Raw genomic sequence first — 13,190 nt, forward strand, 5'->3', positions numbered from 1 at the left:
GTATCCCAAAAATGCTGGAAGCCTCAAGCACCAAAACCACTGCAGTGAAGTTCCTACAGTAACACAAGAGCTCTGATGAGAGCACGAAAAGAAGACTGATACAATTCTCCACTTTCCAAGGTGATGAGTGATGGACCTGCCTGCAAGACAAAGTTCTGGCCCCTGTGACAGCTGAGTGGCTGCAGACCTTTTGAGATGTTCTGCTCACATATGGTCCCATGCATCACATGCTGGCCACATCCACAGCAAAGCCAAGGTCCAGAACAGAATATTTACAAGTTTAGCTCTCCATGTTTACCCATAAGTTTTACCTCCCTCCTTCCCCTGAAGGCAACCTTGCCTTTTGGGACCAGAATCAAGGGAATCAAAGAAACCGGACAAGGAAAAGAACAAAGTATTTTCTTTTTCCTGACAACAGGGGTGTTGCACCCAAACAGGGCTGGTTGCATTTTGCAGCCACCTGCTTCCCTGGCTCTGACCTGGCGTACCTGGGTGCCTGGCACGTGCCAGTGGAAGCCTGTTGCTCTTGGAAGTTCATTGTAATTGCTGTCATAACACAACTGCTTCCACGTCTGGTAAGAACACAAACCCTGCTGCTACGCTGCCAGTCACCAAGCACAACACACACACCCACAGAGACAGATGAAAACAGAAAGGCAACCATGGAAGGACAATTTTCAAGGTATCCATGGGAACAGAAGAGAGCACTCCTGGCTGTGATGGCTCCTAGCCTTTTACTGAGTAGGGCAGGAATTACACCTGCTACACCAAGGGCTTGGAGAGCTCCAAGAAATTGCACTGTTTGAGCAAAGAGTTTAATATGAGACACCTGACAAAAATCCCCACCTGACTCTTGGAAAACCACCTCTTGATTTTTTATAAATCTCCTTTATCCTGAAATGCTTACTCAAGCAATGAAAAGCCCTGGGACAACAGTCTGATTTTCAGCCCTTAGGGTCAGGAGTGTGAGCCCCACACAACCCTCCACACCTGAGGGCTGGTTTTCATGCTCCAGGCCTTGGTGGGTTCCCATAAACACTCCTGGCTTGCCCAGTGCTGTTCCACTACAGCTGCCAGAATGAAAAGTAGTGCAATTACCCCTGCCACCCTCTCCAAACACACAGACCATAACAGCAGCACCTTCCCAGCCCCACAGGGCAGCCTGGCTTAGGAGGAGACAGAGCTCTGCAGACCTGGTGCCAAAAATCCTCCTGGGGACCCACAGGTGAGGCAGAGGCTGCTGCTTACACCTCACCCCGATTCCTGCCCACATTTCCAGGCTCTTGAATGTGCCTGCTCCTGCCCCCTGCCCTTCTGCTGGCAGAGGCTGCAGAGGACTGCGTTCCCCTGTAGCCTCCAGCACTAAATCTCTCGAACTGGTTTATGTTTCCCATTCCCGCACTCTGCTGTTCACAGAAGTCTGCTGTCTGGCTGCTGTACTGCCCCTACGTCCACTGCAGTTACCCAAAATCCATCTAACCATACCTTTTTCCACAAGATTTTTTTCTTCTTTCCCTTGGTGTCACTACACCCATAGTAAAAGAAATCCATAACACTCTGGACACAGTGAGCAAATCTTGCCAACTCAAGCTGCAAGGCTTGAGTAAGTGTTTAATTTCCACCTTCTGCTAAAAAAGTACCTCACTTGACGTGACCAAACTTGGGTTGCCTGCTGGCTGGTTTCCAACTGGGCTGATCCATTTTATTAGGAGCTACTACAGGCAGATGGATCTACAGCAGGAATTTGTGCCACATTTTTAAATGGGATGCAACCCTGAGTGCAGCATCTTTTAACCAAAAGATGGCGAAGTCCTAGACAAACTTCACATCTTTAAAAACTAGCAGCAGGGGTTGTCTCTGAGGGGAAAGAGCATAGCTCCTATTTTTTGCAGGCACTGCTACCTTTCCTTACTACAGCAAAAACTCAAAGGAGCAGTAAGTTCTGACCAAATTCCAGCTTGTGTTTAGTTTGCAGTGTAAGCTTGATCTCACACCAATGCTATTTTAATTTAACCAGATGGGAGAACATCATGTCTCTCTTTCTGTTTAAAACTTCAGGTTCAGAAAGTGAATTGTCCTGGTGTGGAACAGACTAAAGCTTACCATCCAAATTTACTCCCGGTTTCTCGGAAGCCGAGGCAATGAGAAATTAGCCATTTTCATAGAGGTAACAATGTTTCTAAAACCTGCAACTTCTCAGGTTCTGCATGTGCTCTACAGCTGCATTGTGAAATCCGGACATGTTCTTTAAACATGTAAAAAGCAGCCTCTGAACACCTGACCCACATAGTGAAAGTCAGGACGTAAAAAATTAAAAGAAGAAAAATAAGAGGGTGGAAACCAACAGAACCCGTCACTAGAGAAGAGAAGGAAGGCTGCTCGTACTAATGGGTAAAACAGTAAATTACAGTTTCCAGTGGAACCCCAACAAGCTGGAAATGACCAATCCCAGTCATAACACATCCCTCGCTACTTTCCAAGCTCTGAAACCTTCACAGGTGCCATCCTTCCTCAAATACACACATCCTGCACTTTCTTTTGCTTCTGCACTCCTTTGATCCTGGTACTCCATCTGACTGTTAATTGCTGACATGTATGCGCCTCACCGTCAGCGCTGCCTAATTAACTTTGCCAGCTTCACCACGTCTCTGCCACATGATTAATTAGCCCACTGTGCCGACACATGGCACATCAGCCTGCATACGATTCATCAGTGGCCTCTGCTTGGCCTGTTATCCCTTGGAAAATTCCCCCCAAGGCCTTGGAGAAGGTCTTTGGGGTGTCTGCATCGCCCCTTCCTTATGACCTCCAGCAGCTGTGGGGGGAAACTCCTCCAGGCTGAACCCTTGCGGTGCTGCCTCCAGGCTGGAGCACAGACAGGAGCAGCCACCAGAGCACAGCGTGTTCTGGCGCTCCTGGCTGCAGCAGCTGCTGCCTCAGGACATCCCTCACAGCCCTGCGCTTTTATGCCAGGAGCAGCTCCAGGCTCTGGGACAGCCATGCAGAGACACAGTGGAAAACTGCCAGAGACAGCACATGGAGGAGCAGCGAGCACACCCCACTCCTCCTGCACCACCCCAGCTCCACCTCCTTGCTCCTGCCTTGTAGAAACATTGAATATCCCAAGCTGGACACACAGGGATTGCCAAGTGCAGCCCCTGGCCCTGCACAAGACGCTCTGACAATCCTATCCTGTGCCTGAGAGCGTTGTCCAAGTGCACCTTGACCTCTGTCAGGCTTGGCACCCTGATGAGCTTGTTCCAGGAGAACTGAGGGCCTCTCTTGCCCACCTCTCCCAAGCACCCTCACTGGTGAAGGGAGCGAGAGGTGGAGCCATGAGGAAACGATGTGAAGGTGTCATGGCACCCACAGGTCTAACCCTGCACTGCCATCATGGGATTCAGCACCAGGACCCCCCTGTGGACTTCAGCAGGGTCTCCTCAGTGCCTCTTGGGGTTCACCCAGTGCCACTGCTGGGCACAAGGGTGGCTGCAGCTGCCCTCACCTCACTCTGCCATCCCCACAGCCCCGGTCCCACCTCACACCTCAAGCCCGGGCACTGAGGGGCTGCCCAGTCAGAAACTTGCCAGTCCCAGCCCGCTGTCCAACACTGCTCATCGGGCACTGCCAGCTCCTGTGCCACAGACTCGCAGGTTTTGACTGGGAGGGAAGTTAAAGCCCATCCAGCGCCACCCCTGCCATGGGCATGGACACCTCCCACTGTGCCAGGCTGCTCCAAGCCCCAATGTCCAGCCTGGCCTTGGACACTCCAGGGATCCAGGGGCAGCCCCAGCTGCTCTGGGCACCCTGGGCCAGGGCCTGCCCACCCTGCCAGGGAACAATTCCTGCCCAATCTCCCATCCAGCCCTGCCCCCTGGCACTGGGAAGCCATTCCCTGTGTCCTGTCCCTCCAGCCCTTGGCAATTGTCTCTCTCCAGGTTTCCTGCAGCTCCTTCAGGCCCTGCAAGGCCCCAGTGAGGTCAGCCCAGAGCTTCTCCTCTGCAGGCTGAACAAGCCCAGCTCTGGCAGCCTTTCCTCCCAGCAGAGCTGCTCCATCCCTCTGCTCATCCTGGTGCCTCCTCTGCGCCCACTCTTTGTCCAGAGGACTCCCGGGGCTGCATGGGGAGTGCAAAGATCTGCGGCGACAGAGATGTTTTTGAGGGGGTGTTGGTCTCTTTAAATTACTTTATTACGGCGGTGGTCTGGGGGGTTTTGGCCTTTTTTTCCCCTCACAGAGATGGGCCCGGAGCCCTCTGGCGGGAAACCGGGGGCCGCGGGAGCTGCCGTGCCGCCGCTCGCCGCCTGGGGGCGCCGCGGGGCCGCCGCCTCGCCCGCCCCGTTCCTCGACAGCGGCCGCGCCCCCGGGCCGAGAGCGGGCCCGCGGCGCCACAGCGGCACCGAGCCGCGACCCCAAAACCGGACCGATCCTGCCACCCCAAAACCGGGGCCGAACCCACGAGCTGCCGGCGGACACGCGACACGGAGACCCCCGAAACCCAGCCCTGCCACAGCCTCCCCCTCGCCCCGGCAGTGAGGGACCGCGCCCGCCCCGTCCCGGGCTCGCCCCGCCGAGCCTCGCTCGCTCCTTGTGGGGGAGGAAACTTCCCCTTTCGCTCAGACCGAAAGGCGAAAAAAAAAAAAGAAAAATAATTAAAAAAAAAAAAAAAGAAAGAAAGAAAGAAAAAGAAAAAGGCACGGAAATAAAGGCAATCCCTGAACCCACCCAACATTTACGCTCTCCCATCCTGGGATGGTTTTTTGGGTTTGTTTTTTGGTTTTTTGCAGAGCGATTCAACGCTCACGCCTCAATTAACAAAAAAAAAAAAAAAAAGAAAGAAAAGGAGGGAAAAAGTGGAGGGAGAAAAGGGAAGGAAAGGGAAAAAAGGGGAAGGGAGGAAAAAGGGAGGGACAGGGCAAAAAGGGGAAAAGGCGGGGGAAATCGGGTGAGGAAAGGGAAGAAAGGGGAGGGGGGAAGGAAACAAAAAGAAGGAAAAAAAGGAAAAGAGGGAAGGAGGAGGGAAAAGGGGGAAGGGGGAAAAGAGGGAAAAGGAAAGGAGGGAGGAAGGAGGGGCAATGGGGGGAAAGGGAAAGAAGGAGAAAAAGAGGAAGAACAAGGAGGAAGGAAGAGAATGGGGGAAAGGGAGAAAAACCGAGGGAAGTGGGTGATAAAAAGGGAGAAGGAGGAAAGAAAAAAAAAAAAAAAGAAGAAGAAAAGCCATCGGGGCTTAATCCCGAGCGCCGGTGCCGAGAGGGAGGGACAGGGGGTGGCCGGGAGGACGTGACCAGGGGGACAATGAGGGCCGGCCCCGGCCCCCGCCCGCTCCCCGCCGCCCCTTTGTGTGGGGACGGTGCCGGGGGCCGGCGGGGGCTGCCCGCGGTCCCGATGCCGATGCCGTCCCCGCACACACCCACCCACCCCCGCTCCTTCCCGCCGTCGGAACTCCCTGCGTGCCCTCCACGGTGCTCTCACTTTTCCTTTGTAACACAAAGGCGAAATCCCGGGGAGCGGAGGGGGAAGGCAAAGCCCGTGCCCCAGAAACTGGACGTGGGTGTAAGAGGGGGCGTTTTGCTCCACTGACCTCGCGATCCTCCTCCTCCTCCTCACCCACCGCCCCCCTTTCCGCGGAGAAAATGTGGCTCAGGGCACGCTGCTCTCCGGCTCCTTTGGAGAGATGCTGAGCACCTCAGACCCGCTTTCTGCCCTGCGAGCAGCTTTCCAGGAACATCGGGGGAAGGGATTGGAGGGAAAAAAAAAAAAAAAAAAAAAAGGATGTGGGGAGCACAGTGGAGTGGAGGACACAGTGCACACGCTTTTCCCAGCGCTAGAAAACTGGTGGCCGAGGGGAAAACGTCCGTTCTCGTCGCTCCTGCCACACGGGCGCTTTGTGTACTTAACACCCGTAAGGAACAGCTTCCTCCCGTCTCCCTCCGGAGCCCCATCGCACGCCAAGGTGCGGCTGGCTCTACCTTCTCATCCATTCAAACCACCAGCACCGAACACTTCTGTCAGGGCTCCCACCCCAAAGTCTTCTATTCCCTAGTTTTCTTTGTTCTCCTCTTTGCACCGGGGTTTGGGGTGTTCTTTTTGGGTTGGTTTTTTTTTTTGTTTGTTTGGTTTTTTGTTGTTGTTTTTTTTTCTTTTTTCTATTTTTTTTTGTGGGTTCCCGAGCATCCCTCCTTTTCCTCTTCCCCCGGGTGCCGTTGAACTTACCCCAGGTTGTTTAAATTCACCAATCATCTCTATTCCCTCCCGCTTAAGATTTGCGGTTCAAACTCTTTGTTGGTACAAGAAGTAAAACAATTGTTTTAAATCTTAGACTTAAGTGATTGCTGGCAGTCATATATATAGAAAAAAAAAAGGGGGGGGGGGGAACTCTAAAAACCAACCCGAAATAAAAGAGTTATAGTTACCTTAAAAGGTAGCGTATTGCAGAGATCGCAAAAAATCACAACGTGGTGGCTGGGCTAGTCCAGAGATCCCAGTGGCCGCATGAAAGAGTAAATCCCCTCGTTAGTGCTGGAAGGAGCCGGTGGTTCCGGGGTCTCCCCTTCTGCCGGAGCTCGGTCTCCTCTGCTTCGCTCGCTTCCCGCCGGCGAGCACCTGACTCCGAGCCGCGGAGCCGGGACCGAGCTGTGGGCAAAGGCGGCGAGCCTGCAAGTTCAAATGCGAGCCTCAGCCACCCATCATTATTATATCGTTGTACCGTCAGCGCTGCAGAGGAGGGGCGCTGGCTCGGGGAGAGGAGGGTTCACAAGCTCTGCGAGAGCCTCCTTGCAATTTCCAAAGCTCCCGCAGCTGCTGGGCGCAGGAGAGCCCCCAGCGCCTGCCTCCTCGGAGCGGGGCCCCCCCGCCCCCAGCCCGGCCCGGCCGCCCCCTCGGGGCACCCCCCGGCCCCCAGACCCGGAGCGGGGACCCTCAGCCCGGTGCGGCGGGACGGGTCCCTCCGCTCGCCCGGCACCAGCCCTCCGGAGAGGGGCAGGCGGGTGCGAGAGGCGCATTGTTCCCCAATTAGACAATTAACCGGGAAGAGAATGGAGAGACCTCCTCCACCCTGGCTCCCGAAGCCGGTTGAAATGGGGAAAGTGACTGGGACCGAAATGCCTTTTTCCCCTTTGCCTCCCCAGTCTCAGCGGAGGTTACAATGAAAGAATATATTGGTGCTGGTTCCAAACTTCCCCTGCCGATGCCAATTCACAGGCAGCCTCGCATCGGCAGCCGCCCGAGCCAAGTTTCTCCACCCATGCATCTCCAGCCACTTTTTTTTCTTTTTTTTTCCATTTTTTTTTTTTTTTAAGATTAGACTCTGCATTTGCTGTCCAAACCTCTCAGAGATGAAGTCATAAGCAGAACTCTAAACCACCCTTTTACAAGGGATGTTCACCAGTTAATTAAGGGACTGCTGTGCTCTCCAGGCAGCCCCCATCCCAAAATGTACCTATTTCAGTATGTGGGAGACATGTGAGGCACCCTCACCAGGCACAAAATACTGGCAAGAGCAGTGCCTCTGGCGTGCTCTCTCTCAAAGAAGCAGATGCCAGAAGCCCCCCTCCTCCAGAAAGGTATAAAACTGGAGACAGAAAAGAAAAGCCTAGAGAAATAGGTGTGTCTGATTGCACTACTCTGGGCACGTTTTTGGCAGCCCCAGGTACGACAACTAGGAAGAGGCAGAAGGAGTTTTCCTCCAGATCCTCTCGCTGTTACTCTTCCAGCTGCTGTGCCCCCAGGGGTACAGAGGATTTCAGGCAAGCCCAAAGCCCTTGTTTCCAAAGACAAACCTCGGTGCCAAGTTGGAGGGGCGGGAGGTGGAAGAGATGACAGCCAAGCAGGGAGAAATGGAGACCTGGAGGCTTAAACCAGATCAGCTTTGTGGGAGCTGTGGCCTGGGTGAATGGAGCTGGAGTGCTGGGTGAAATCCTTATCTCGACTTGCAGAGCTTGTTTGTTTTTTCTCCTTACACAGAGTGAATACACAATTGCTTACTTGGGATGTTAAAGAGAGGCTTCTCTGCCACCACTGCCACCTCCCAGCAGCACCAGTCCCCCCAGTTGCTCGTGCATGGGTCAGTCCCTGCACGCGCCTCCTGGGCACTGCCACCCCTGAACACACCGGACCTACGCCACGTTGGGACAAGGTTTCTCAATCCTTGAACCTTGTGCGTCAGAGGAGCTGACAGAAAGACAACACTCTGGTTTCGAACACTCTAAAGAGTTGTGGGCACGCTTTTGAGGGTGTTTGATGCAAATTCACAGGGACGATTTGCAGTTCCTGTTTTTGCTGGCCTTGCCTGCCTTGCCATGGGCAGTGTCAGTGCTGAGGCAGGGCACACTTCCCCTGCACAGTGTTGTGATGAAAGGAGGATACTGACATAGAATCTCTCCAACGCTGGTTCAAACAAGCCTCTTCTGGCCCCCCCCAGACATAAGGGGGTTGTGTGAGACACACGGTGAGGGCACTGTTCCCATTTCCCCATACAATGTCAGCCTTCCCAGGCTGCAGACAAACCCTTTGAAGGCACCTGCATAAGGTAGGAATCTCTCTGGGACATTCCCTTTTCTAGGTGAAGGGGTGGGAGACTATCCTGCCGCCATCCCAAGCCTCTGGAAAGGAAAGCAGGACATACCCCATGGCATTGGGTATCTCCAGGCCACTCTCCAGGACAAACAAGGAATTTCTAAGTGACCAGTCAAGCTGCACCTCTAGCCTTCAGTTTCCCCAATTTTCCAGCTTCACCTGCTCCTGCTCTGCTCCCTGCCTTGGCTTCAGGCAGGAGGGGTGACATTTAACAGAGCAGGAGCCACCTCTGCAGCCCTGATCTTGCTTCTTCATCACCCATTGACTCTTGTCCACTGGAGACTGAACAACTGCTCCTGGCAAAGGATGGGAAGAGAAGAGGATGACTGCTGCCCATACCCTGTGGAGATCCTTGCCGTGCTGTGGAGCATCCTCTCAGAGCTGTGGCTGCAACAGCACAACCCCACGAAGGGAAGTTGCGGGTTTCTGCTCCCACTGGGGCACCCGCTGTGCTGGGGGTCCAGCTGAAGGACTGACCACCCCTCCACCACCCAGGGGATCGGGAGATACTGAGTCTGACCAGAAATCTGAGCAGGGAGTAGGGCCGGGGGGTAGCGCTGCACTCTGCCCTGCAAGCACCAGCAAGAAGCAACCAGTAGTTATAGCCCGGGGCTAACCAGCCTCGGCTCGGCTCGCTGCTGGCACCTCTTTTTTCTTTTTCACGATGGGAAAGAAAACAGATTATTTTTTCAAAGAGAAAAGACCCTTTCTCCCTCCCCTTTCCTCTCCCACCCCCCGATTGCCGGAGCTCTGATGGGAACCGGCCGGCCAAAGCCGCTCAGTCTGGGAGCTGGAAAGAAAGCGGAGGATGCAGAACCCACCCCCTTCCCCCTCCTCCCCAGCCCGCTCCCCGCCTTCCTCCTCCTCCTCCTCTTCCTCCTCTCCGCCAGGCGCGGAGCTCCCGGAGCCCCCGCGGAGCCTCGGGGCCCCGGGGCTGGAGGCGCGGAGCCTCCCCTTCCTCACCCTCTCGGCGGCGGGGCCACGAGGAGAGGAGGCGGGCGGGGGGCTCTGCGCTCCCCCCAGCCCTTCCCACGGTGGGATGGAGGTTCCTGGGCACGGGGGAGGCTTTGGGGCTGGCCAGACAAAGGCGCGGGCGGAGGTGGTCGCAGGGCTCCTGTGGGACTGGGAAGGGAGGGATGAGGAACTCCTCCTGGGCATCCCCAGCTCGCCAGGGAGAGAAAACCCCGGAGGAAGGAGGGTGGGTTACACCGGAGACCCTCGGGGCTTTTAAGGATGACTGGGGAAAGTGAGGAGCGGATCAAGCTGGAAAAACAGACCGCTGCAACCCCTCGGTGTTTTCATCCCACTTTATTTAACCCTCCCCAACCTTCCCCGAGAGCCAAGGTTTCTGCAGTGAACCAAAAAACTCTCCAGAAAGGGGATCTCCTTTCTTCCTCTTGGAGACCACGCAAACTGCCTCCATGGGTTATGTCAGGGGCCTGAAACATTGTCTGATTTACTGTGAATGTCAGATATTTTTCTTTGTAAATATTTTAGGCAAAGTAGAAACAGTAAACCTCCGCTCAGGCTGCCAAAGTCTCCCATGACAAATCATTGTTTTCAGATGTTCAGATTTCTGTGAGAAAACCCAACAAAAGGGAAAATGTTTAGGCTTTGTCTCCATCCTAAAGCAATATCACTCGAGAAAAAAAAATAATCCTACCAGCTACATCGTAGTCCAGAGATGAAGAAAAATACTATTTTCATTACACACTTCTTAAGCACAGGTTTTATGTTACTGACTCAACAATGATTATAATTTTAAATGTGAAACACAGGCCCTAAATGGTTCTTTATGAGAAACCATTGTTTTAAAATATCTGAAATTAATTAGACCATGGCTACAGCCAATGTGCAAATATCAAACTGAACATCTGTGGACAAGTTTCCAGTCACTTGAAAGAACACTGTGGATCTGAAACACAGTCTCTCAAGGAGAAACTAATTTGTCTGGCATAGGTTCTCTTAAGCCATCTTTTGTGGCTTCACAATCACCTTTTCTTTGTCTCTTCCATCATTTTTTTTCTTTTCCTCCTGCACTGCTGTGTGTGAAAAAACCTTACGTAAAAGTAAAGGAAATAATTCATGCAATTTAGGTGTCAGCAGTACTAAGATCAGTTCAAGCAAAATCAAAGATCCTTTCAAAGTTATTCCACTTGGTCAGTGGCTCTGAAGGTCCAACTTCCCACTCCCATGTACTTGCAAAGGGTTGTGCCATGCCAGCTGTGCTCAAAAATGAGTCCATTGGCCCAACTTTCCTCTCAAAGGTACAGAAATGTAGGCTGCTTCCTTATTCTGCAGTGATTCAGTTATCTAAACCCCAATGTGTTTTCAGAGACCACAAAATCTCCCGAAACAATAGACTTTTTACAAGTTCTCAGATTCCACATTTAAGAAAAGTTTTTTTCCCCAGTACTTCTCTTTCCTATGCTTCAAGTGAAATATGTTTTCAGAGGCAAATTAAACTCTCCAAAGGAGTCAGGCTTAGCAGCAGTGGTAACCATAGTGTACACAACCACTTTCTCAAACAAAACACTTGATGGCTTATGTCAATGTTTCTTTTGTGGCAAAACCCTTCTCCACCTATTTTTACTCCATATTTCTTCAGCAGAGGGGAGAGCACTCAGCTACGAAAAACTATGAATAGAGTGTTTCATTTGGTAGCAGAACAAGCCACAATTGATGGTTGGGTATTATTTCTGCATTAAATGTAATGATGCAGACACGGCACTATCTGCGCTGCGATAGTCGGTTTCCAGGACAGGATTTATCAGGAGGAGGTCCAGGCTTTCAGCAGCACTGGATGATGATGGCAAAGGCGACGATGTTTTTCTCCTGTGTTCTCATGCTGCCTTCTGTTCTGACTCAGTGTTTCTGCCTTGACTCCAAGGACAAGGGGCCAGACTGGGATGTTTTATGTTTCCACGGCTAATCCCCCCAAAAGCTGTGTCAGGAAGCTGGTGGTGTTTAGTTCTGGCTGGTGTAAGTGTCAGGCTGTGTCTCCAGGTCAGGCTGGAAGAGCAGCCTGCTTCCCACAGCCTGGCTCCTTAAAGAATGGCTGCTTTGTGATTCTCGGGAGGAGTGGTCAGTGTGGGCAGGTCACCACCAAGGTCCTTCTCAGGGCTGGTCCCTGTGAGGACCAAACACAGCACGAGGCAAACAAGGGGGAAAGGAACTAAGAAACTTATCAGCACAGGGTGGCCTGAGCCATAGTCAAGTGTTGTGCTAATCCATGCTGTCCTGGGCTTCCTCTGATAAACTCCATCCTGGGCATGCTTTTTTTTGTTTTGATAACTCTGTGGCTGCATCATAAGCTTGACGGCAGAAGTAATCCTGAATAATCAAATGTGGGTTTGTTCTCTTACTGTTACCAAAAGAAATGAGTCTTTCATACTCTTCTTTCTTTTTTTTTTTTTTTCTTTATGATATGAAGGTACCACCATTGTGCAAAGAATAAACTCGCTGGGTCTGGTTCTACACTGATAGGGAAAACTCTTGAAATGGATTAAGAGAGATTTTCTTAACTAATCTCTTCTTCCTGGGCCTTCTCATCCTTGGCTAAAGCAATAACAAACATTCACAACGTGATTAATCCAAACCCTACTGAAGTCACTGGAAAGATCCTGCTGACTGCACAAGTGTCAGTCAACAGTTTCTTCTCCTTGGCTGTGTGTGAAGGGGAAGAGAAGAAATTAAATAGATCAGGAACACCCTAAAAAGTGGAGGAAAGAGGGAGTTCAGGCTTTTTCTTTGCCCCCCACCATGGAGGAAACTCTCTGCTTTTCTTCTCTGGGGGACTTCTTTTTGCAGATCAAAATAGAAAGGTGGCAATCTTGGTAGCTGTTAGCAGGCAAGGAAAGATGAAAACCCCCATATCTACAGGAAGAGCCATAGTCCACCTTGAGTAAAAGAGTTTAAATAGGTTGAAAGAGCTGATCCTGTCCTGGCATCTCACAGCTTTTGATTGCCTCTCAGACATGTCCAAGATAATACCTGTCATAATGCCATTTGAAACAAACAAACAAACAAAAAAATGGGCTGGGGATGTCTGCAAATATCTCGTGCTCAATTTATAAGACTCTTGGGGTAGCTGTAGACATTTCCCCCCCCCAAAAAACCTTATCATTTCCTATGAAGGAAATAGTAGTTTTTGTTCAGTGGGGAAAGAATGGGTGCAAAAGCAGAGAGAAAAATTCAGTGCCTCTCTGTTGAAAGCTACCCTGCTTTGCTGAATATTCTCTGATTTTAAACGATTTTTCCTAGTTTTTTGAAGGCCTCAGCTAAGGAAATGTAGCACTCGTGAAGCTCATTTGAGTTTTACACAGAACATGAATCACAGTGGGAGCAGAGAAAAGTTTGGAAAGAGGAAGTAACTCTGCCCTGAAGACCCAAACACCAAATAAAAATAATCAGAGTCAGGAAAAAACAACAAAAAAAAAGTGACTTGCCAAATAATCTTACTCTTTGTGAGGAAGATGTGCTCCATGTTTTGGGAAGCCCAGGACTGTCAGTGAGTGAGAGCTGATTTGTGATGTACACCATGAGCACCAGCCACCCTCACACCTCCTCCAACGGCTGTGGCAGGCAGCTACAGCAAACAAAGACCCCTGGGTGAGCC

The 13,190-nt window shown here is 51.8% G+C and overlaps 1 protein-coding gene across 3 annotated transcripts in view; it reads right to left on the reverse strand.

Moving 5' to 3' along the window:
- VCAN (versican) overlaps window positions 1-6,790 on the reverse strand; it is a 98,632-nt gene extending 91,842 nt beyond the window's left edge. Inside the window, exon 1 of one of the 3 annotated variants that reach the window (XM_042023052.1) lies at window positions 6,412-6,790. The gene's annotated coding sequence lies outside the window, so the exon portion shown is untranslated. The remainder of the gene's footprint in view (window positions 1-6,411) is intronic. The other 2 variants (XM_042023053.1, XM_042023055.1) reach the window with 2 other exon arrangements.
- Window positions 6,791-13,190: the final 6,400 nt, after the last annotated feature.

Source organism: Corvus kubaryi, unplaced genomic scaffold, assembly GCF_017639235.1.
Source record: "Corvus kubaryi isolate FWS band 111438036 unplaced genomic scaffold, C.kubaryi_AGA036_p1.0 37236, whole genome shotgun sequence".
Lineage (NCBI taxonomy): Eukaryota > Metazoa > Chordata > Aves > Passeriformes > Corvidae > Corvus > Corvus kubaryi.